The following is a 21,877-nucleotide window of genomic DNA, read 5'->3' as shown; positions in this document are numbered from 1 at the left end:
AATTAAAAGAAATAAGAGGACAAGCACTCTGACCAGACTGTGTTAGACCTTAGAACTTACTACAATGTTCATGTTTCACTGCATCTCTAGGAGTGAGTTTATCTTAACTTGGATAATGCATGAGCTGAAACTGTAGAAGATAATCACTAGTCCCACAATGAAGCAAAACCTGTGAATTTATTGCAGCTTTACAAACTGGTCATGGGAGGTGGTGAACAGCTTTGGTTCCCATTGGTCTCAATGAGCAGTCATGGAGCTGAGCTTCTCAAAGGGATTAAATCTGTACACTGGAAGAAATGCAACAAAGTATAACAAAACTAATAGTCCATTTCTTCCCCACTTATGCCAGGAATCCCTGAGCTTTTTGCAAGCTGACCTTATATCATTTTATACTCTTATCTTACTCAAAACAAGCAAATGCTATTTAAGACAATGAAGGTCAAGGCCATTTATTTATGTGAAACCTCTGATTCTTTTGATGGCTGTAATTAATTGATTTTAATTTCTATGATTTCTGCATTTGCCCTAAACACTATGGTTGAATAGATGAAATGAGAGAGAATCCACTAATGACCTAACACTTTCTAAGCATTCTCAGTCCTGAAAGGGCAAAGGAGAATGTGGCAATCCAGCAATTATTGAGATATCAGACCTCCCAAAATTGTTATATAAAACTTATAAATTGTATAAATCTATAGACGGGATTCCATTTGAAATACAGCGGATGCGCCTCACCTTTGCCCTTTAATAATCTCTGTGTGAATGGACTCTGGAATGTTGTCAGACATCCTAGCTGGACCCCAGGAAACAATCCTTTAAATCTCCATAATCCTTCCCAATAAATTGGGAGACGTGAGCAGAACATAACAATAAATTTGGTTTAGAACCCCTAGATCACTTTGATATGATTGGGACTATCAAGAGAAAAGACCTATCTAGCATACTTCAAGCCAGTTTCACCTTCACAATATTCATTAAAATGGTCATCACCTTCAAGCACCCATTGTGTAATCTGGACTAACTGCATTGTGACCACTGGAGTCAAATGGTAAAGTCCATTACAGACTCGTTAAAGATTGCTGCACTGCATTTCTTTCTGATTGCAGTCCTCTTAGAGATGGATCAATAAACAGACTGACAGTTCAAATACTCCAGTGACAGTTTATTAAATTTCCCACTACCATGAATAGCCAACCAGTGATGATATTGGACGAAGCCTTGAGCCACTCAGGGCATGGATCCTAGTTGAATAGTTTTTAGTCAATCAGGGGTGGACGTGGGTATATAAATGAATAAAAATGCTCTGTATTTGCTATTACTTTATCCACTGACATCCTCTCTGGCCATTGGGAACAGACTGCTGATTTTGCCTTTGAAGCTGTCTGTGTCTCATTCAGCCTTTTGGAAAGCTGGGCACACCAGCCTCCAAACCCACAATTCTTGACATAAATAGTACAGTCAAAACTGATCAGATACATGTGAAAGTTCAGTCAAGGTCTTGGTCCACCTTTCAAGCAGACTGTCCACTTCCTCCTGAAAGATATCTCTCTCTATGAGGACCATCTGGAATGAACTAATTTGTTTCTGACATATCATGGTTTTTGCAAAGTATTATTTGCATTTGCATTCTGTTTGTTGTCAGATAATTCCTCTTGTTTCAAGGCCAGGGACCTGCTTGTGCACACCACGTGCAACTGCACTTTCTCTGCAGTTATGGAAAGAGCCAATGACAGCAACCTATTCCTGCAATTCATGGCTTCATGAATGGAAATCCTTGAACCCAAAGGGAGAAAGATGAACTAGAATCTGGACAATTGCTTCTGAGGACGTTTTCCCCTCCTGAAGCCATGCTTTAGCAATAGTCCACTGAGAAATGTCAGCTTTCTCCTCTTTGCCCTCCTCCCCTTGCCATAGTCGAATATTTGCTTTTTCAAAAAATATCTGGAATCTACTGCTGTCTTAACATCTGTTGGCATCATTACTCAAGCAGGGCCATAACTTCAAACAGGATCACGATGTTCTGTGGTGCCAGGACAAAAATGCAGACTGGAATTGCTCTCTCTGGATTTCTGATATGGGTTTTGTTCAGGTAACCATCCAAAATCAAATGCATATACTTACCAAGCACATATATTGATTAGATAAATACACCATTACTTTAGCTCTAAGCATCCATCTTTTGTTGACAATTTTAAAATGCAGTGTCTAAAGTTATATAATGTGGACTCTAATACAGCACTTACCTTGGATCCATTGAACTAAGGGTCAATGGGGAATGATTTTATGACAAGAACCTGGAGTAGAATCAAGATATATTTGACAACGTCGTCCTTCAGCAATCCTATATCTTCAATAAACAACATACTGGAGTGCACCTCTCAGTATGTCTTGTGACATATTTTCCCATCTGACTTGCATTGCTTGGTGTTTTATTTCATTCCAGTGATCAGGGATCGTGTTAGTATACATTACTTCAAATGGACACCATTGCCCTAAGGTTAAATGTGGGTATTAAAAAATCTGTGATGGAAAAACAGTGTTTAAAAGAGATGTGATTTAGTTGAGGTTTCTTTTCCCTCCTTGTCTGTTCCTCCTCCATTTTTTCTTCCTCTTCCTTTCCCTCCCACTCAGCTATGTTTCAGACTACAGTATAGCTGTTGTATCTGCAGGACCTGTACCCACAGTTTCACCTACCCACATCCAACAAAATATGTCTTTTCTAGGAATTTTCTGGATCCTTCAAGGTGATTGTACAGAAACTTCGGGCAGAAGTCCTTCATTTCAATAGGGTTCGCTATTATGCTCTTGTTTTCTATTTCCAAATTCAGGAACACATCCTACATGGATAGTTAGTACTGTATGTGATACTCACTGCCTGGAGTGCTCTTACATCTGGACCTGTAATTCAAAGCCCAAGTAGAATCCATGATTTGATTTTGGTACTGCATCAATTGGAACTCATGGTAGGAAGAGACAACCTGGACACCATTGTCCATGTTCTAGTAACTTGCCTTGTAAAGTCTCTTGCCTGTCCTATTCTAACCTTGGGGATAATTAAGTGGTGCTTTTGTCCATTTAGAAAGCCAGTGTAGTGCATTGGTTTGAACATTGGTGTGCAATTCAGGAGACCAGGGATTGAATCCCTGCTTGGTCATGAAATCTACTGGGCAAGTTACATTGTCTCAGCTGATGAGGATAACAATTTTTGCCAATAGCAGGTTGCTTTAGGGTCACCATAAAACACACAATAATAATTTTCTATTTTACCACATTGGGTAAAATGGACAATGTTTTAAGACCTTTTTAAACCTATGCTGACATTGTTTTTGGAAACAGTAAATTACTTAGCAAAGATATGTACTCTGTTCTTGGTTTAAAAAGTGATTTGTTAACGTGTAAAATAGCTGAGAAAGTGTCTGAAAATACTTTTCTTCTTTTCAGCTTTCTCCATCTTTCATCTTTCACAGCTATACATAAAAATACAAATGCTCTTCCATTTATGATTCTGATTTCATAATTTTGAATATCTTATCTAGTTCCTCATCTAGCAGAATCCTTTATATAGAAAATACAATAAATGTAATAAAATAAGAAATATGGTGATTTGAGTGTTGGACTAGGGCCCATAATAGGTTCATCAAAGGGTCACCGTAAGTCATAAATTATTCTTGAAAAAATATAAAATATTCTTGAAAAGCACTTACATTTCTAATAAAACCACTTTTTCCGCATGCCTAGTGACTGTTATTATGAACTATCAAATGGATTTGTGCACTACATGAACATACCAAAGACAGAAATCTTTTTTTCCTAAGTGAGAAACATGATTTCTGCTGGCTACAGTTATTACAATTTTTAAAATCTTAGCATATATTATATTACTCTTATTGAATAGATTCAAGTTTATTTGAAAAACAAACACTGAATCCACACTGAGAATTCCACCATGCTGCAATATGAAAGGGTTCCCCAGATCTAAAGCAGGAAAGGAGATATGCAATATAAATTGGTTTACACAATATAATGATATTGGAATTATTTTAGAACTGTGTTTTAGACATATAATTCCAGAGGCTGTGCAGAATGCAAATGGCTTCCTGATGTTCCTGAGCTCTATGGAGTTTCTAGTTCAAAGGAGAATGAAAGCCCCAAATTTTCACAGCAGTTATCAGAAGAAACTGCAAATAAACCTAGCACAGAAATCTTACTTCAGTGCCATGGCTCCTGGCAATGTGGTTTTCTATGCAAATCAGGGAATGAAAGCCACTGACACAATTTCCCTTTAACCTATGCCATTTCAACCCAAATATCCAGAGCTCGAAACTTTTGAGTTAATCTGTCATGTCGCTCAGTCACGCCACTTACCATTATTTTTGTAACACTGTTTTACTGCCAGGCATTAGAAACAAAAATACATATACAGTTACACAACTTGAAGTGAACCGCATAATGTATAGCATAACCCACCAGAGAGAGAATAAAGAGGAAACAGCTAAATTGTTTTTAACAGAGTCAAAACATTTCTTAGGCACAGTTTTCCACCTGTCAATTGGTGTCAGCTAGAACAAAACTAGTGGGAAATAAAACAGAAAATTGTACAATATTACAGGGTGATCTCAACAAGAAAGACAGACCTTTTGAAATGTACCACTGTATTCTGTCCTAGCTAAGTTCTTAGACTTTTTGGCCAGAAATGACTTGGAGTACATTTTTTAGAAACAATTGCTAAGCCTATACTTTTAAATGAGTTCTATTAATGTAACATATCAAATAATTCCCCAAAATAAAAGAATCAGTATTAGCTACTCAGTTGATTATAGGGTATAGTTAAGTGTACTGAGCCCTTGGAATCTGCTGGGGATTGGTTTCCTATATATGCCAAAACCCATGGATGCTCAAGTCCCATTATATACAATGCCAAAATGATGTCCCCATAGAAAATAGCAAAATCAAGGTTTAATTTATGGAAATTTTTAAATAATATTTTCAAGCAGTGGATAGTGAAATCCATGGATACAGAATCCATGTATATGGAGGACTAACTATATACTTAACTAAATGATATCTCCCAACCTAATCTCCTTCCCCACAAAAAATGTCATTTATCTGCACTCCAATAGGTAGCAGAATGAACTTCCTTCTCCCATGCAACGGATGCTATGTAAATTATGCAACATTGTCACAAAGTAACAATTGGGAATACAAAAATAATGACATAGATTTATTCAACCACAGCTCTTCCATACTCACACCTACATATATCAGGGAGGCAGAGTACTTGCCAGCACTCAGCACACTACTCATCACAGCATCTATCCACTTTAATTGCTGTGACTGCCTCCTGCAGAATTCTGGAGTAGATCTACACTGCAGGAGAAGGACTGTAGTTTAAGCCCACTTGCACTCACAGATGAAGGATTCCAGCTTCTGCAAAGCAAGAGGTAGGAGCAGATGTGGACCTTTGTGATTCCGTGCAACTCTACGATTCCACAAAAGAGAGAGGCATCTCTGGGATCTCAAGAACATGCCTGGGATCACAGGGTGAATTGTCCCATAGTGGGTTGGCCACCTATTCTTGGTTCCATCACATTTGACGATCTCTCCAAAGCACGTGTAGCAAATGCCTGTGGCTGCATCTCTACACTACATAATTAATGCATTTTGTGCCCATTTTTAACTGCCATGGCTCAATGTTATGGCAGTATGAGATCTGTAGCCTTACAAGGGTTTTAACCAGGAAAACTAGCCAGATGACAATCAGGGCCTGTTAACACCTCCCAACAAAGGATTCCCCCAGACAGGAAGCAGACAGGCTTTGAAGCTGCAGGGCTATTCAATGCTAATCAAGTTGGCCAGTTACAACATTCACACTTGCCTCAAACAGACAAGAGTTCTTTCTCCCATCCTGAATATTCCACAGATATATAAACCCCACTTGCCTAGTTTCCAACAAACCTCAAAACCTCTGAGTATGCCTGCCATAGATGTGGCTGAAACATCAGGAGAGAATGCTACTGGAACATGGCCATTCAGCCTGGAAAACTCACAACAACCCACTCAAATCTTATATACATACAGTGGTGTAGAAAATGTGTGCCCATTATTTAAAACAACAAAAACAGATGTGTACTTTTCGGATTTGAAAAAATCTATGGTCAAGCCATGAAGGCTTGAATCTGTGGGTGCAGGATAAGTGGACACGGGGGGGGGGGGGGTTGATGTGTTCCCAGTGCTCCAAACTACAGCTCCCATCATGCACAGCGCTCTCCCAGTGCTCTACTTCCTCTCTGTTGGAGATGCAGACTGCCTATGTGGATAGAAGGCCTCTGCTGTCTTCAATATCAATCTCAAAGCAGGGCGTTTCAAGTTGTAAATGGTGGTAGAAGAGCCCTTCTCTTAGTCCTTTCTGTTGTTCTGGGCCTCAAACTTCTTCCAGTGCATATTTGATATAGCAAATTCCCTTCTGCTGTGACCAGTAAGAGATGAAACCAAAACTAAGAGAAGCCATTATGCAGCTCCCAAATGTTACCCAGTGCAACATTCAGTGTTCTTCACAATTGTAGTTGCAGCCCAACAACATTTGAGGAGTCACAGAATTCCCAGCAAAGATTTAAGCCCCATTTCACCACCATAAAATCAACCAGTTCAGGTGATGCAGTTAAAAACGGAAAGCTGTGATACATTCATAACATGAATAGAATTATTAGGATATTATTACCATTTGGATATTATTATTACTAGGATATTTTTATTTTCTGGATATTATTATTGTTCTTATTTGGATACTATTATTATATTTTCAATATTAGTTTCTCTTCTTAAGGAGGCTTAAAGGAGGTTCATTCTTTGGAGGCATTTGAGCAGAGGCTGGATGGCTATCTGTCGGGGGTGCTTTGAATGCGATTTTCCTGCTTCTTGGCAGAAAGGGGTTGGAATGGATGTCAGTAGTATGTTATTAGTATTATTGTTAGAATATTATTATATTGTGTTTTATTTTTGATATTATTATATTTATTTTGGAGCCCCCAGTGGTGCAGTGGGTTAAACCACTGAACTGTTGAACTTGTTGACTGAAAGGTCAGTGGTTCAAATCCGGGGAGCGGGGTGAGCTTCCGTTGTTAGCCCCAGCTTCTGCCAACCTAGCAGTTCGAATACTGCAAATGTGAGATCAATAAGTACCACTCCAGCAGGAAGGTAACGGTGATCCATGTAGTCATGCTGGCCATATGACCTCGGAGATGTCTATGAACAGTGCTGGCTCTTCAGCTTAGACATGCAGATGAGCACCAACCCCCAGAGTCGGACACAACTAGACTTAATATCAGGGGGAAACCTTTTCCTTTTAATTATATTTATTTATACTTAATATCCACTTTTCCCCTCAAAAAATGCTCCAAAGCAGACCATAAGCATTAAAATACCAACAATTTAGAAAATGCTGTTAAAAACTAGAAGTTGTGCTATATTGATTATATTATTAGCATTATTGTTAGGATACTATATTTTATTTTTGATATTACTATTAATTTATACTGTATACCACTTTTTCCCTCTTAAAATACTCCAAAGCAGACTATAAGCATTAAAACAGAATTAAACCTACAAAGGAATCATTAAAACAAATTTAAAAGACAAGAAAAATTACACAACACAGATTAATGGTACAAGACACACAAGTGCAAACAAGAGATTTATTTTTATTTCATTAATACACATATCTATATCTTCCAACTCTATTATTCTGTTCTCGATACAACAAATTGAGTGATTCTTCTTCAACAAGAAGCCTATTATCTTTGCTATTTATCTTCATGGCTCTCTTCTTCCACTTTCACTGCATTTGGGGGGGGGGGGCAAAATACTGTTTGCTTACACTTGAAAATTACCTAAAGCTGGCCCTGTATATAAACAATGAATGTATACATATGCAACTTCAGCACTGCACTAAAAGCCAGGCTTGTTAGTAGAAGACATATTAAAGTTAATATGAACCTAAGACTTTGGTGATTTTAAACTGATCAACCATAACATAAATTTTATATAGATATTAAATACCTGATGGCCATTATTTACTTTCTGACATAGTGAATTCTGAAAATATGGGGGGTTGTAAATTGAAGAGATCTATTGATTTAGAAGCTATAAAAGATTCACTATCTTAACTGCTATTAGTACCTCCTAAGAATTCTTATATTTTTGTAAGAATATAACAAAAACATCTCACAAAGAAGGTTTGTATGAGTCAATAAGAAATGAGCCAATGTTCTGTGTATTGCCTGAATCCACCTAAGCAGGACTTACTCTACAAAGATAATATTAAGCACTTTGAAATAGTTTGCCTTGAAGAAGAAGATAATGATTTACAAAACATAACATATTGAAATATACAAAGCACAGAAAGGAAGGACAAAGTCTATGCTTTTATCAAAGCAAAGGCTACAATCAATAATAGGCCATTTGCCAAAACAGAAGCAGTTATGTTTTCTGTTTGGAAAAGTTCAGGAAGCTGACATCATAAGGCTATTGTTGGGTTTGGGCAATTTTCTAAAATCAATTTGCTTGTGATATCAACTCCCTGAACTTTCTCAAATGACCAAACATAACTGAAATAATTTATTTCCCTCCCTGCCCCCATTTCTTTATTTACTACATTCAACATAGCTCTGACTCAGAATAAATATTTAATTCATAACAATACTCATCACCTTCTCAGAAGAGAGTTTTTTCCATTGTTTGTTCAGCATGGAGGCACAATCACCACCAGCAAAAACCCTGGGGAAAATTATTGCTTGGCTTTTCTATAGTGAGCATGATTTCGAAAGTGCAAAGCATTCCCCCACACACTGTAAAATGTAGATAAATCCAGAGTATATATTATTCTTGAACAAACTTAATCTGATTTCAGATGTTAATCAAGATTGGTTCTCTTTAGCTCTTGGATATGAGACTATTAGCAATCTCCAGGTAGGATTGAGGAAAAATTCCTCCTGAAACTCTGGAAAACCACTTTCCACTCAGAGATGACATTGCTGGATTAGAGATACTAAATGACTGATTCAATATATGCCAGCTTCTTCTGTTTCTATATTGTGTTGGAAATATACATTTTGTGATCTTAGGTGTCAGTAAATATGGCCATCATAAATTTTCTACCAATCCAGTAGGTACAGATGTAATGGGTAGCTGGTAAGAAAAAAGGATTGGATCGACACTTAGATCATGCTATCTATCCACATCTTCACATGGGGCATTTTTGCCCTGTTTTGCCGCTTTGTTGAGTGGCAAGGATGGGACCTGCCATGCCATCACACAACGCATGGCAGGCCACGCCCACATTGCTCCCAATGTGGAATGGAAGTGCCGAAAGGTGCTTCCTCCACCACTACGGGGAGGACAGTGTAGTTGGGAAGCTTCAACAGATCTACCCGCACTTATCTCCCCTTTTCCCCATATGATGGGGGAAAGGACGGTGGGGCGATGCACCTTATCCCATCCTCACCATGAGATGGGAAAGGAGGGAGAGTACATGGGGTGCCATGAGTTGCCCCGCACATCTTCCCCTTTGCCAGTGATTGCCACCACAATAACATGACCCAAAAGAGCCGTATGAGGAGGGCCTTAATATCTCCCTGTCTGCCACCCATTTAGCCAAAAGACTTCTAAAGCATTCTGAAATAACACAGAGTTCATGTTCGCTTTCCTTACTTATATTCTGAGCTGTAAACATGGGTATGAATCCTATTTACACACACAACTGGATATCTAAGGAAACAATGTAACTAATATATCTATTGACTCCCCAAATTCAGTTTGAGACTAATTAATAGTCAGATATAAGGGTCTGAACCCTATTGGTAGTCCCAATTAGACTACTGTGTATATCTACACTATAGAATGCTGTTTGACACCAGTTTAACTGCCATGGCTCAATGCTACGTTTAAAGGGGTCTATAGCCTTCTCTCCCAAATAGTGCTGCTGTTTCACCAAATGTCAACTCTCATGGTGTACCCTCAGTGCTATAGTGATGATCCAAGCTTTATTTTGATACTGCTGATTTGCTAGATCTACTCTCATTGACACTTTATGAACTAAAATAATGTGTGATATGTATATTGTGGCATTGAATTTTTCCAGTTTGTAAGCCAATCTGGGTCCCCCTCAGGGTGAGAGAGAGCGGGATAGAAGTATAGCAATAAATAAATAAACGATGGAAGAATAAAAATAAACGTAGGCTGCAATTCCTATAGGCTGGATCTTCAATGCCGAATAATGCAGTTTGAACTTCACTGAACTGCTTTATATTGGTCTACACTGGCCACATAATGCAGTTCAGACTGCATTCTTTGTCATTATAGATCCAGCCATAAAGATCAACTGGATAGAAACAGCTTGGCTAGACACTGGAATGTCTGATTTAATTTTTACTCATTTCATAGGGTGAATGGCTCCTAGCCAAACTTCTGAACTGAAGCATGTGCTGACACACTCATAAAATATTTCAGTGATAGGGAAAACATTGAACAGTCCCTACTCAAGACAACTTTAATTCCATTGAAATCCTAGGATAACACCAGATTCTGTTAATGAGGGGAATATATGATATGTCAGCAAGGGACTAATGGTACTATGGGATGATTGTGGAGCATGCTATGCTGTCGGCATACCAGGTGAAGCTGGCCTGATAAGCAGTAACTACTGGAATGTCTGCTTCCACACAGTCATTAAAGAGACGGAAGCTATGCCCGTTATTTCACCTGACAACTGTAAAGCTAGATCTGGCCGAGAAAGAGTTGTTCTGTCACCTTGTGAGTTTTATGGCTCAGCTGGAATTCCAACTGACTTTACAACTTAACTGGCTCTCCTAAAGCTAAAAATGTAACTAGTACACCAAACAGGCTCGCCCAACATAACTTCTTTGATGCTTTGATGCTTTGCCCTAAATCTGCTAGTCCTGATTAAAATAGAGCCATTGAAACAATGAGAACTTTGTAGATTAACTCTTGTTTACAGTGCAGTGATTCAGTGAGTCTGCTATAGATAAGACTACCACCTTACCACATTGAGAAATTTCCCAGTTGTAGGACATCTCGGCCTCTTTTCAAACATGGAGAGGCACTGAGCTCATCATATGAGTTAAACTATTTCTGGCTGTCATGCATACCCCCCATGGTTGAAAAGAGGCAGAAATGTCCTAAAAGGAAGGAACTCCAGCAATCAACCTCATCACATTGAGAAATTTCCCCCTCCTAGCTTCAGCTTCTTTTCAAGCATGGAGAGGCTCGGAGTTTGTCACATGTTCCAGGGTTGGAAAGATGCAGAAATATCCTGAAATGGGGGAACTCTGAACATGGTCCAGCAATTGTATTCAGAGCTCTTACCTCTTATCACACTTTACTCTCATGTTTACAATTGAGAAACAGGTGCAATGGGAACCATTATTTATTTATATTATTTACCATATTTATATCCCACCTGTTTAATTGCCTAACCATCAGCAATTGTTAATGGTTTGATGCAGAACCATAGGATCTTGTGGAAATAAATTATTTTAATCTGGATCACTGTCTCTTGTATTCTCTGGGGTTCCATGAGGACTGATAGGATCCCATGGAAAGCAATGGTTTTAACCTGGACTACTGTCTCTTGTATCCTATGGGCTTTGATGTAGAACAATAGGATCCCATGGAAAGAAATGACCTGGTGTCAGTCTCCTTTAATGTAAAAGGCTTTGGGCAGGGCAAAGGATCGCTTGGTTTTTGGACATTGTTGTTTCTCCTGATTAAAAACAAAAAAAAAAGGAATACCGACCTTGTGATGATGAATGTAAGATGAATGTATTACCAGCTGTTACGTTTCCACGTCTGACACGGTACTGCTGATGATATAAGAGGGGCGATTTTCTACTCTTAAAGGGATGGTCACCCATGCTTCCCCCTCTCAATGTGATGAGGTGGTAAAAACTGGATTTTGGCCAAAAAGAACTGCCTAAATCTAATAGATCTTCTCTAGTTTGGATTAACAATTGGACTCATGGCAAGGAAATAATCATGTGGCCCTCCAAATGCTGCTCACAACATTCATCACTTGAACGTCTGTGATGCTCAAAACTGAAACTGGAAGTGATGTCACATCACTCCTGATTTCATTTTCAGTTAACTTTATTTCTTTGTCTTGGAGGTGGCTGGAGAAGTAAAAATTATGTATTTTGTGGTGACTTTGATCATTTCTGGATATAGTGGAATGGAAAAATCACACATTTTGGAAAGGAGCAGCTATGAGATTGGAGCTTCCAGAAGCCATAAACAGGGTACTGGGGATTGCATACAGCCTGTAGGTCACAGTTTCCCTAGCCCTGGTTTACGGTACCATGTGAACATGTGGTCAGGGAGACTGGCTGCATTCTCAAGAATATAGACTGATATAGAATTCCAATTCTGTATCAGCTAGTTAGTTAGTTAGCTAGCTAACTAAGTAAGTGACCTCTCCTGGCCTTACTCCTCTCAAACCAGATGGAAACATCCTTCACCTGTGCTGCGATCAATGGCAGAATAGATCTCATTCTCCCCATGAAGTGAATACCTGGAAAAGTAGGTTAGCGGAGAGTTACAATTATTGTAATATTGTCAAATAGCAAAGTTTTGTGATCATGAATACAAAACAATTACAGATAAGTAAATCCAGATAACTTAAAATCATTATTTTGTCATAATTGCTGCACAGTATATTGAACTAAGTAGCTGATAGAGTATGCTGGCCATGTTGCATCTGTGTTATATCATGAAAGAAATATTGTTCTCTCTTTTGATGGGGATTAGATGGAAAGTGGTTGATCCATCGTTTTGAAACATAAGCATAAATAGAAATGTGTGGAGTGTGTGTGGACTGTGTGGAGTGTGCCATTTTCTACTGGCAAACCTGCTGTGTTTCCTCTGTTAGCACAGAACAGGCATTGTTTTCTGCTATCTCATGTACTCAGGAGGCTAGTGAAAGCAGTGGGCTCTGAAGAAAATCTGTGAGTGTACAACAGAGTCAAAATCTGCAGGACAACCTGGTCTAAACCTTTGGCTCTCTCTTCTCTTCAGATCTGAGAGAACAGCAGGCATGAGTCCCCGGGCACATCTTTTAAAAGTGTTAAGAACAGTTCAAAGGTTACAGGCTTCCAGCATTATTGTTAAAGCAGGGCAGCATTGAAAACCTTTGGTTTTATGAGAGAAGGAATGTCCTTTTTTAGATGACAGTGATTTGAAAAGAATGGAACTAAAAAGCTCCCACTGGCTACTCCACTAAAATATCTTACTAAAACTTCTAGCCAAACAACAAAATGCATTAGGAATTACAAGAAGCTGAACACAATTTGACATAAGGTTAAATAATGGGTTATGTTGCCTTGGAATATGTAAAATAACAATAAAGGAAATGAGTACCTTTGAACACATGCAAAACATTTTCTCCTCACAAAGAAGCAAACAAAGCCTGTTCCTACACCTGTGAGATTACGATAAGGTTCATATTGGTACTGCTTTGGAGAACTTGTATTGCATGTCTTTTTCTTGCTGGAATTCTTTTTTTATGGTGCATTAAAGAAACACCTGAATAAATAGATTTTTCTCCATTGCAAAGAAAACTAACTGCAGTAACCAGATGTGACTGAAAATAGGACTCCTGTTCTTTAACAATTGCACAGATGCACACAAAGGGAAAACAAAAAGATGTTACCTGGCAGGTAATGAGTTATTTCCATTGCTGCTTTCAAACTTGAGTTTTTACCATTATTGTTTCAATCTGGGGTTTTTTGGTCATGTTTATTGGTAACCACTCAGTTTTACTCACCAGAATCCGAGGGAGTAAACTGTACAAATAATGGGTCATTACACAAGCAGTACTCCCCACTTGCACAGGCAAGAGACACTTTCCAAGATACTCTTCCATAATGTCTTACCTTCATGGATCCTACTTACCTGTACTGAAGCCAGGCATTCAAGGAACAACCTGGAACTGGTGGTCTCATGCTCCCATTGCTCCCAGTCATTTCTTCTTTTCCACACTATGTGCTGCCACCACTGCTACTTACTTATTTTCTTTCTTTCTTGCCACCAGAAGGGTAAACATGCTGGCAGAAGCAAAAAGAAATAATCAATTGCTTCATATTTTCCCATACTGCATTAAGAGCTTCAGGTATAACGTGAGGCAACTCTGGAATAAATAAAATGATCATGAAGTATTTATTAATTTACAATAAACTTGATTTTAACAAGGACACTTATATCCCAGGAAAGATGTTTCCTAAAATGTGAAGTAAACTCTAGGTGACTTTTGGTCACTTCATATTTTGCAAAAAGCCTTTTCCTGGACTGAAAATTGCTCAGGGCACTGAAAAGCCTGCACCTATCACAGCTTCTAAAAAGTATTTTTTTTGGGGGGGGAGGAATATTTGGGGGGAAAATCAGAGAGTTATAGTGGAATGCTATGCAGGAGCATATGGGGCCCCCAATATAATTAATGCAGTCTTGTACCCTTCCAATTGTCTACCCTTGTTCTCTCTTTGTATGTTTGTCCCTTCAGGTTCCTGTTGACTTACAGAGACACATTAATTTCATGGGGTTTTCTTAGTCAAGGAATACAATTCCTTCCTCTTAAATATAGCACCTAGTATTCACTGGTGTCTCTCATCCAAGTACTAACCAGGACTGACCCTTGCTTAGGTCAAGATTCAGATGAGATCTGATGCCCTTTGGGTATTCAGGACCTCAGACTCCTGCTCTATACTAACATAAAGATTTATCAGCGGAAAAGAGTTTCTGGCACTGTATTGTTAATCACAAAACCCATGCAAGCATTATAATTTCAATTTCACTCACTTGTTTTAGCAGCTTCGTTGTTAAGTGACACCTGGATAGAATAGAAAATATAGCAGTATCACATTTCACAATGGAAAAAAGAAGCAAGCCTTTACAGACAACATTATGTCTGAAAAGAAACAGAAGGTGAATTTGTAAGCTGATATACTGGTAATAAAAGAAATAGCTTATAATATAGGTTTTTATGGTACTATAACTAGAGACTCTTTTATTAGCTGCAGTGTAATAGTTCATTGAAATTTTCAAGAAAAAGGCAACCAGAAATGGCAAAATCCTGGTCCTCCAAACAGGGCTGTAGCCAGAAAAAAATATTGGGAGGGGTTTTGAAAATTTGGGGGGGGGGGGGGGAGTTGAACCTCTAGCAACCCCCCCCCCCCTGCTACAAACCTGTCAATATCTGCTTGAGATAGTGCCTGGAGGGACTCTTAATGTTTTGTGTCTCATAGACTTAGCATGGGGATTTGGTTAACCAGTTAAAATTCATGAGTAAACCAGGTTTTTTTAATAACCTGAAAAATTTCGGGGGTGGGGTTGAACCCCTAACCCCCCCCCCTCGCTTCAGGCCTGCCTCCAAATATTGGTCCTCTCACCAGCCATAGAATGCATTTCCAGTATGTGAAAAGCTAGAAAATGCAGTTTATTTCCATCTGAGTATGTCCCTATGGGTGCCAACCAAGTGTGATCTCAATAGGATTGCATCTTGGTACATAATCTAACAGATCCACATAGTTTGCTGGATCACATAATTTGGGAACCATGAGGTAAAGCAGAAAAGACAAATTCTTGGAATCCATAATTTGAAATCCCTTGTTCTTGGCATCTTACCATGGGTACATTCTATAATTATAGAATAGCATTAGTTTCAGCTAACTGAGTAACTCCTCTGTTACTGTGAAGTTTACATTCAGTTCGTTAATTTGTTAAGACTTTTGTTCCAATATCAAAGGGATGAAAGGATGCCAAGTCTTCTGCAATTCTGTCCTTGAAGTGCCTAGAAAGTTGCTTACAGAGTGGCACTAGCAGATGATTCAAGCAAGAAGGACAGCCCAAACACTTGCAAGAGCAGGGCCGTGCAAAGCCTTTGGCATGAAAATCCATGTTAATGACTAAGAAATCTTTCAGGAATCAACTTTAAGCCTGGGAAAAGCATTTGGTATCAACAGGATAGAAAACAACACAAACACACCCTCCCCACATACAACATCTATCACAGCAGTTCACTACATATTGTAGAGACACAAAGAAAGAGTACTTGGCTGCTATAGTATCTTTAGCATAGGAGATTTGTAATCATGATCATGTTTTAGAAGTTTAAGACTGGGGCATTGCAACAGAATAGCATAAAAATTTAATAGATAATAAACCATGACCATTGAAGTGCCAGCATTTACTGTGATGAAGAAATATTCTTGAAACAATGAGAAAGACTGCAGTTTTCCTTAAGAAAGCAAAATATTCATCTCTACTTGTATTCTGTGCTCCAGGGAAAACAGAAAAAAATGTGGCATCTTATAATGTACTAGTCAAGACACAAAACAACTGTTCCAAGTGATCCTCTGTTTTTCTATATTTTAAGCTGTTTTAGAAATGTCCTAGTTTCTCTCCTCTTCTCCCACTTTCCAATTTCCTCTCAGCTTACATCCAGTGCTGAAAATTGTATTCAAAGTGTAAAAATAATTTGCACTCAATTAATCAATGGGAAGAGGGGAGCAGAGGCTTAGGCTTCCCTACAACACTCAGGCAAAAATAAACTGATCCATCCTCTTCAAGCTTCTGTCTAGTCTAATAACTTATGCAACCTTGGTCACACTCAAATGTTGCTGGAAAACCTGTGTCGCAGTTTTTATCTATGAACACTGGAGAATATGAAAAAGATCACAATGAAGACAATGATGCACTGGGAAATGCACTATATTTATATCCGTGGAATCTTCGTGACCGTATCTCCTACCATAAACCTGCCCGATCTCTTCGATTGTCAGGGGAGGCCCTCCTGTCGCCACTGCCTATATCCCAGATCCGCCTTGTGGGAACAAGGGAGAGGGCCTTTTCTGCTGTGCCCCCCCCCCCCGTTTGTGGAACTCACTGCCTATTGAAATCAGGCAAGCCCCCACTCTTTTAGCCTTTAGGAAAGATTTAAAAACATGGCTCTTCCGGTATGCTTTCGGAGAGTAACTGTTACACACTTTTTTGTTACTCCCCCCATCATCTATCCTCCAGACTGTTTGCTATCTTATGTCTCTGTTCCCCGTGGTTTTATTCTTATCTTTTTCTCACCCCAAGTTTTAACTGAGTGTTCATGCGGCCCGCCCTGTTGTATTGCTTTTTTGATTTGGTGTTGTACTGTACATGATTATTTATTGTATTGTTGTATTTGTATTATGATATGCTGTTTTTATATTTTGCTATATTGTATTGTCCTGGGCATGGCCCCATGTAAGCCGCCCCGAGTCCCCATTGGGGAGATGGTGGCGGGTTATAAATAAAGTATTATTATTATTATTATTATTATTATTATTATTATTATTATTATCTTGAAAAATAGGAAGAGTCATCCAAACCTATTTTGTCACCAAAACATGATGAGAACAAGTTATCTTAAGTGTTTCAGTTACCTGATGTCACTATAAATAGAGCAATATGCAAATGTGCAAATGTCATAGTATGAATTTATTGTCTAGTGTATATTTGGATTATGTTTTATTTCGCTTTTAGTCAATTATATTCTACATTCAAGTCTTTGCAACTGTTTTAGCTTTCTAACCTACACTACCCAAGTTCAGATATTGCACTTCCTTGGTCACTGGTCACTCAATTATTCTGTCCTTCTCATGATGCAAGGCTTTTACATGCAGGCAAACCTATCTTCACCCATGAGTGAAGTTTTCTTTCAGTCCTCCTTGAACCTTTGTCCTTGAGTGAAGGAGAGACATTTAAGAAAAAGTCAGTCTGTCATTCACAGTCCCTGGACTGAAGAGACCAGATGTGACTCTGTCAGAGGCCTATTAAAAATTGAAGTGTGCATATCTGCCAGGCAGCTGAAAGCAACATATTGATTGACACACTCTTTTGCTCCAAGCAGAAAGGTTGTGTGATATGACATGGAAAAGCCACATGTTCCTCTCCTCTTTTGTTTGGCAGAAAGCAGATTTGCTGAGACGGTCTCTAATGCAAGTGCAAAGTCATGAGGCCCATTACGTCAGTATTGATCCTCCTCCTGAGCGCGAACAGGGCTCCTCGTGTTTGGTGTCGGTGATGTTCTAAGCTTCTTACAGATTATGCTTGGCAGCTGCTTTGGTATCAAGTGTTCCAACAAAGGGTTTTATATTCACTTGGGGCTTGTAAATGACCTGTTGTTAATACCTTAACATCTGCATGGCAAACAAAGGCAATTTTACAGCTTTTGCCATAAGATGCAACAGGGGTCACATCACTTCAAACATAACAAACAGAGATATTGGGTTCCTTGAGGATTTATGAGTCTGATGGATGTCTAAATAAGTTCATGACCTACTCAGATTTAAATGTGCTGTTTTGAAATCATGAGTTTAAATTAGTGGCCTTATTCCCTTCAAGACGCCTTCTTTAAAACTTGCTCTCTCTCTCTCTCTCTCTCTCTCTCTCTCTCTCTCTCTATATATATATATATATATATATATATTATACAAAAGGTAAAAAAGAGAGAACAAGACTGGTGAATGAACTATATTACAGACATATAAATTGATGTAATCAATGCATATACCCAAAACAGTGTCCAATTAAAAATAATCATAACACATTCAAATATCTTTAAAACAATAATAGCCCAACCATTGAGTAAAAGATGGTGAGTGCTTATTGTCCAAGCCGTGAAACATAAAGCCTGAATCCAATTGTTCATCCCAAGTAAATGAGTTTCTTTGCTTAGTCACAGAAGTTCTATAGATTTAAAAGGTCTGGATTTAAACCATAGTCAATGTAGGCTGACTCCATATTACAGGAATATAATTTAGAAGAATATGAACATCTTTACAAGTCAATGATTTTTCTAAGAGAAAATTAATATGCATCATAACTTTTGACCAAGAAGAAAGTCACCACAGGGCACTACCGTATGCTATGCCTCAGAGCCATCATTCATATGATATTACCAACATATGGCAGTGCTAGTCATATTCTTTCTAAAAGGCTATTGTGGTGTCCAATATGTTCAGATTTTTGTTGAACCAAACTGATCCTAGACTTATGAAGGGAACAACAACATATAAAAAACAAAGCAACGTTCCCAAAAACTATGTTTTAAGAGACAACTTACTATGGGACATTAATCTTAATTATTTTCCTTTTCTTCTCACACAATCAAAAATCTTTTTTTAAAAACCTGTCTGCTGGAAGATATCATCAGGTATGATTTTTATTCACATTTTGGGACCATTTTGTTTGAAAAAACAGTTTCTCAGGCAAATCCCTCAAAGTTTTCCACAAAAGATTTTAAATGCAATTCTTGCACAAATACAGTTTTAATGCTCATAATTTCTTTGTGAAGCACTTCCAATATGTAATTGTCTCTTCTTCTTCATTGTGGTTTTCCAGAGAGTTAAAATACCCGTCATCAAGAATGAGAACTTTTCCAAATATTTCTTCCATTCTAACAATTGAGTTCACAGTTCTAAGTCTGAACTCTAAACACACTCTGTCTACCATTGACATAGTTTTATCTAATAGCTGGGTCAGTCTCTGAGCTTCTGACAGAGATCAGCCTGATTCTTCAAACATTTTACAAGCTTGTGATAAATAATACATTAGACTATTTCCAGTACAGTTGGAGGAGATATATATTCAGACCAAGCCACTGTAGTCATTCCTTTTTAAAATGCTGTTACAAAAAAGAGAGCTGAATCTTGCTTTTTTCTGAATCATTGAAATAAACTAAAAGTTATACAACATCTTTATTGCATAAATAAATACAAGTAAAAAACAAACAAACGCTGAAACCCCTCCCCCTCTTATTTTTTTTCTTTTCTTTTCACTCAGGTTTAGAGGAAATATTCATGTTAGTACAGATACTAGACATTATTTATGCAGGATCAGAGAATCTTATGTAGAGAGGAAGAGAAACTGCAATTTGACAGGAGCTCAGGTGCCACAGTGCTGCTGCAAGTGAAAGGCTATTTTATCTTCAGCAAAGACAACAATACGTGTGGTTGCATAATGCATATTTTTCACCACTGCACTATTGTTTGATGAATGGATAACCAAATTGATTGCTCAATCCATCAATGTATAAATTAAGGTATTGTGGTAAAAATGGAGGTCCAGACATGTAGAAAACAGGGAATTGAAACTAGCAATCAATGTGAAGTGATGATGAATTGTCAAAAGGGCCGGGGGGGGGGGGGGGGGGGGAGCAGACAGGTGCTTCTTCAAGGAACACTTGGTGCATCTACACAGTAGAATTAATGCAATTTAACCCCACCTTAACTGTCGTGGCTCAATATTATGGAATTATGGGAACTATAGTTTTACAATGCCCTTAGCTTTCTCTACCAAAAATCTCAGGATTTTACAACATTGAGCTATGTCAGTTAAAGTAGTGTCAATCTGCATTAATTAAACAGTGTAGTTGCACCCATAGTCTTCAACTGTTATTCCTAACTTGGTCTATAGCAGTGGTTCTCAACCTGTGGGTCCCCAGATGTTTTGGCCTTCAACTCCCAGAACTCCTAACAGCTGATAAACTGTCTGGGATTTCTGGGAGTTGTAGGCCAAAACACCAGAGGACCCACAGGTTGAGAACCACTGGTCTGTAGTAAGTGTGAGGGATTTGTGGGTTCTAAGAGTTTTGAAGCTGGTCTCCCTGAGTACCAGCCTAACACACAAAACAGTATACCACATCAGACTGGCTCAGTTGTAATCTACATAGATCAGATTTAGGAATCATAAAAATGGTAACATTTTCATCATTCATTTCTTCTCTTTCATTTTTTCTCTTGTTGACATTATTTTTAAATAATCAGACAGTGAATTACCTTACTACCATAATGAGAACTACTTGGACAAATTAGTTGAAAGGTGTAATTCAACAATCAATGCATGATAAGGTGCTTAATAACCCATGGGTAACTATTATATGCTTTGGGAGAACTGTTTACCCCTCTGAAAGGTGATGGATCAGGAGAAGGTAAAGTCCTAGAAGGTCATCATCTTATTAGTTAGATTTTTACAAGAACCTTCTTAAATTATCTTTCGGAATTCATTGTTATTTGTTCTTGCTGTCCTTTTAGGTTTCATCTGATTTACAGCACTACCATAAAACCAGAAGGGATTGTTTCTCTAACAGTATGTAAATGACAGGCACCAGTAGCCGCATAATTTACTAACAATAAATCAACAATGGCAGTTAGAAAATCAGTCTCGTTAACTTTACAGTTAACAAGTCTCACTATGTCAGCCTGTTCTGTGAAATGTTTTGAAAAAGATAGAGACCTATTAATGACTTTGTGCTGTGAGCCATGCATGCTTCAAAGCATTCTTTGTTCACTACTGGAAATAAGAGTTTAATAAAAGTTGAATTAATTGTAAGGCTACAATCCAAAAGCCCATTCATAGGAATATTAGAATATGTCCTTTCTGAAGTCATAGCAATGATCTATAGAACCCAATAATGTCCCCTCCACTAGGTTTAACTAAAGTGAGATCCCACAAACTGTAGTCAAAAATGGCTACTTGTGACTTCTAGGGACTGTGATTAGCCATTTAACCACATTCACACTTCTGTTTTAGGCAGAGAATGAATTTTTTCAAAACATAAAATGACTTCCAGTGTTAAACAAAAGATTTCTATGATATGGATGAGTACAGTAACCATTTTTGAACATTTGAGGCATGAAAATAGGGATACAGCAGAGCAATAGTGACTGTCATATATTCTGAGACTATACTAGTTTACACTACAGTATACTAAATTCTGGGACCATACCAGTTTACGCTATAGTCCCAGAGAGGAGTTTCTTCCTAGGCTTAGGGGAGTAAGCCA

This window comes from Anolis carolinensis, chromosome 5, assembly GCF_035594765.1.
Source record: "Anolis carolinensis isolate JA03-04 chromosome 5, rAnoCar3.1.pri, whole genome shotgun sequence".
Taxonomy (NCBI): Eukaryota; Metazoa; Chordata; class Lepidosauria; order Squamata; family Dactyloidae; genus Anolis; species Anolis carolinensis.
Note: the sequence above shows the minus strand (reverse complement) of the source record.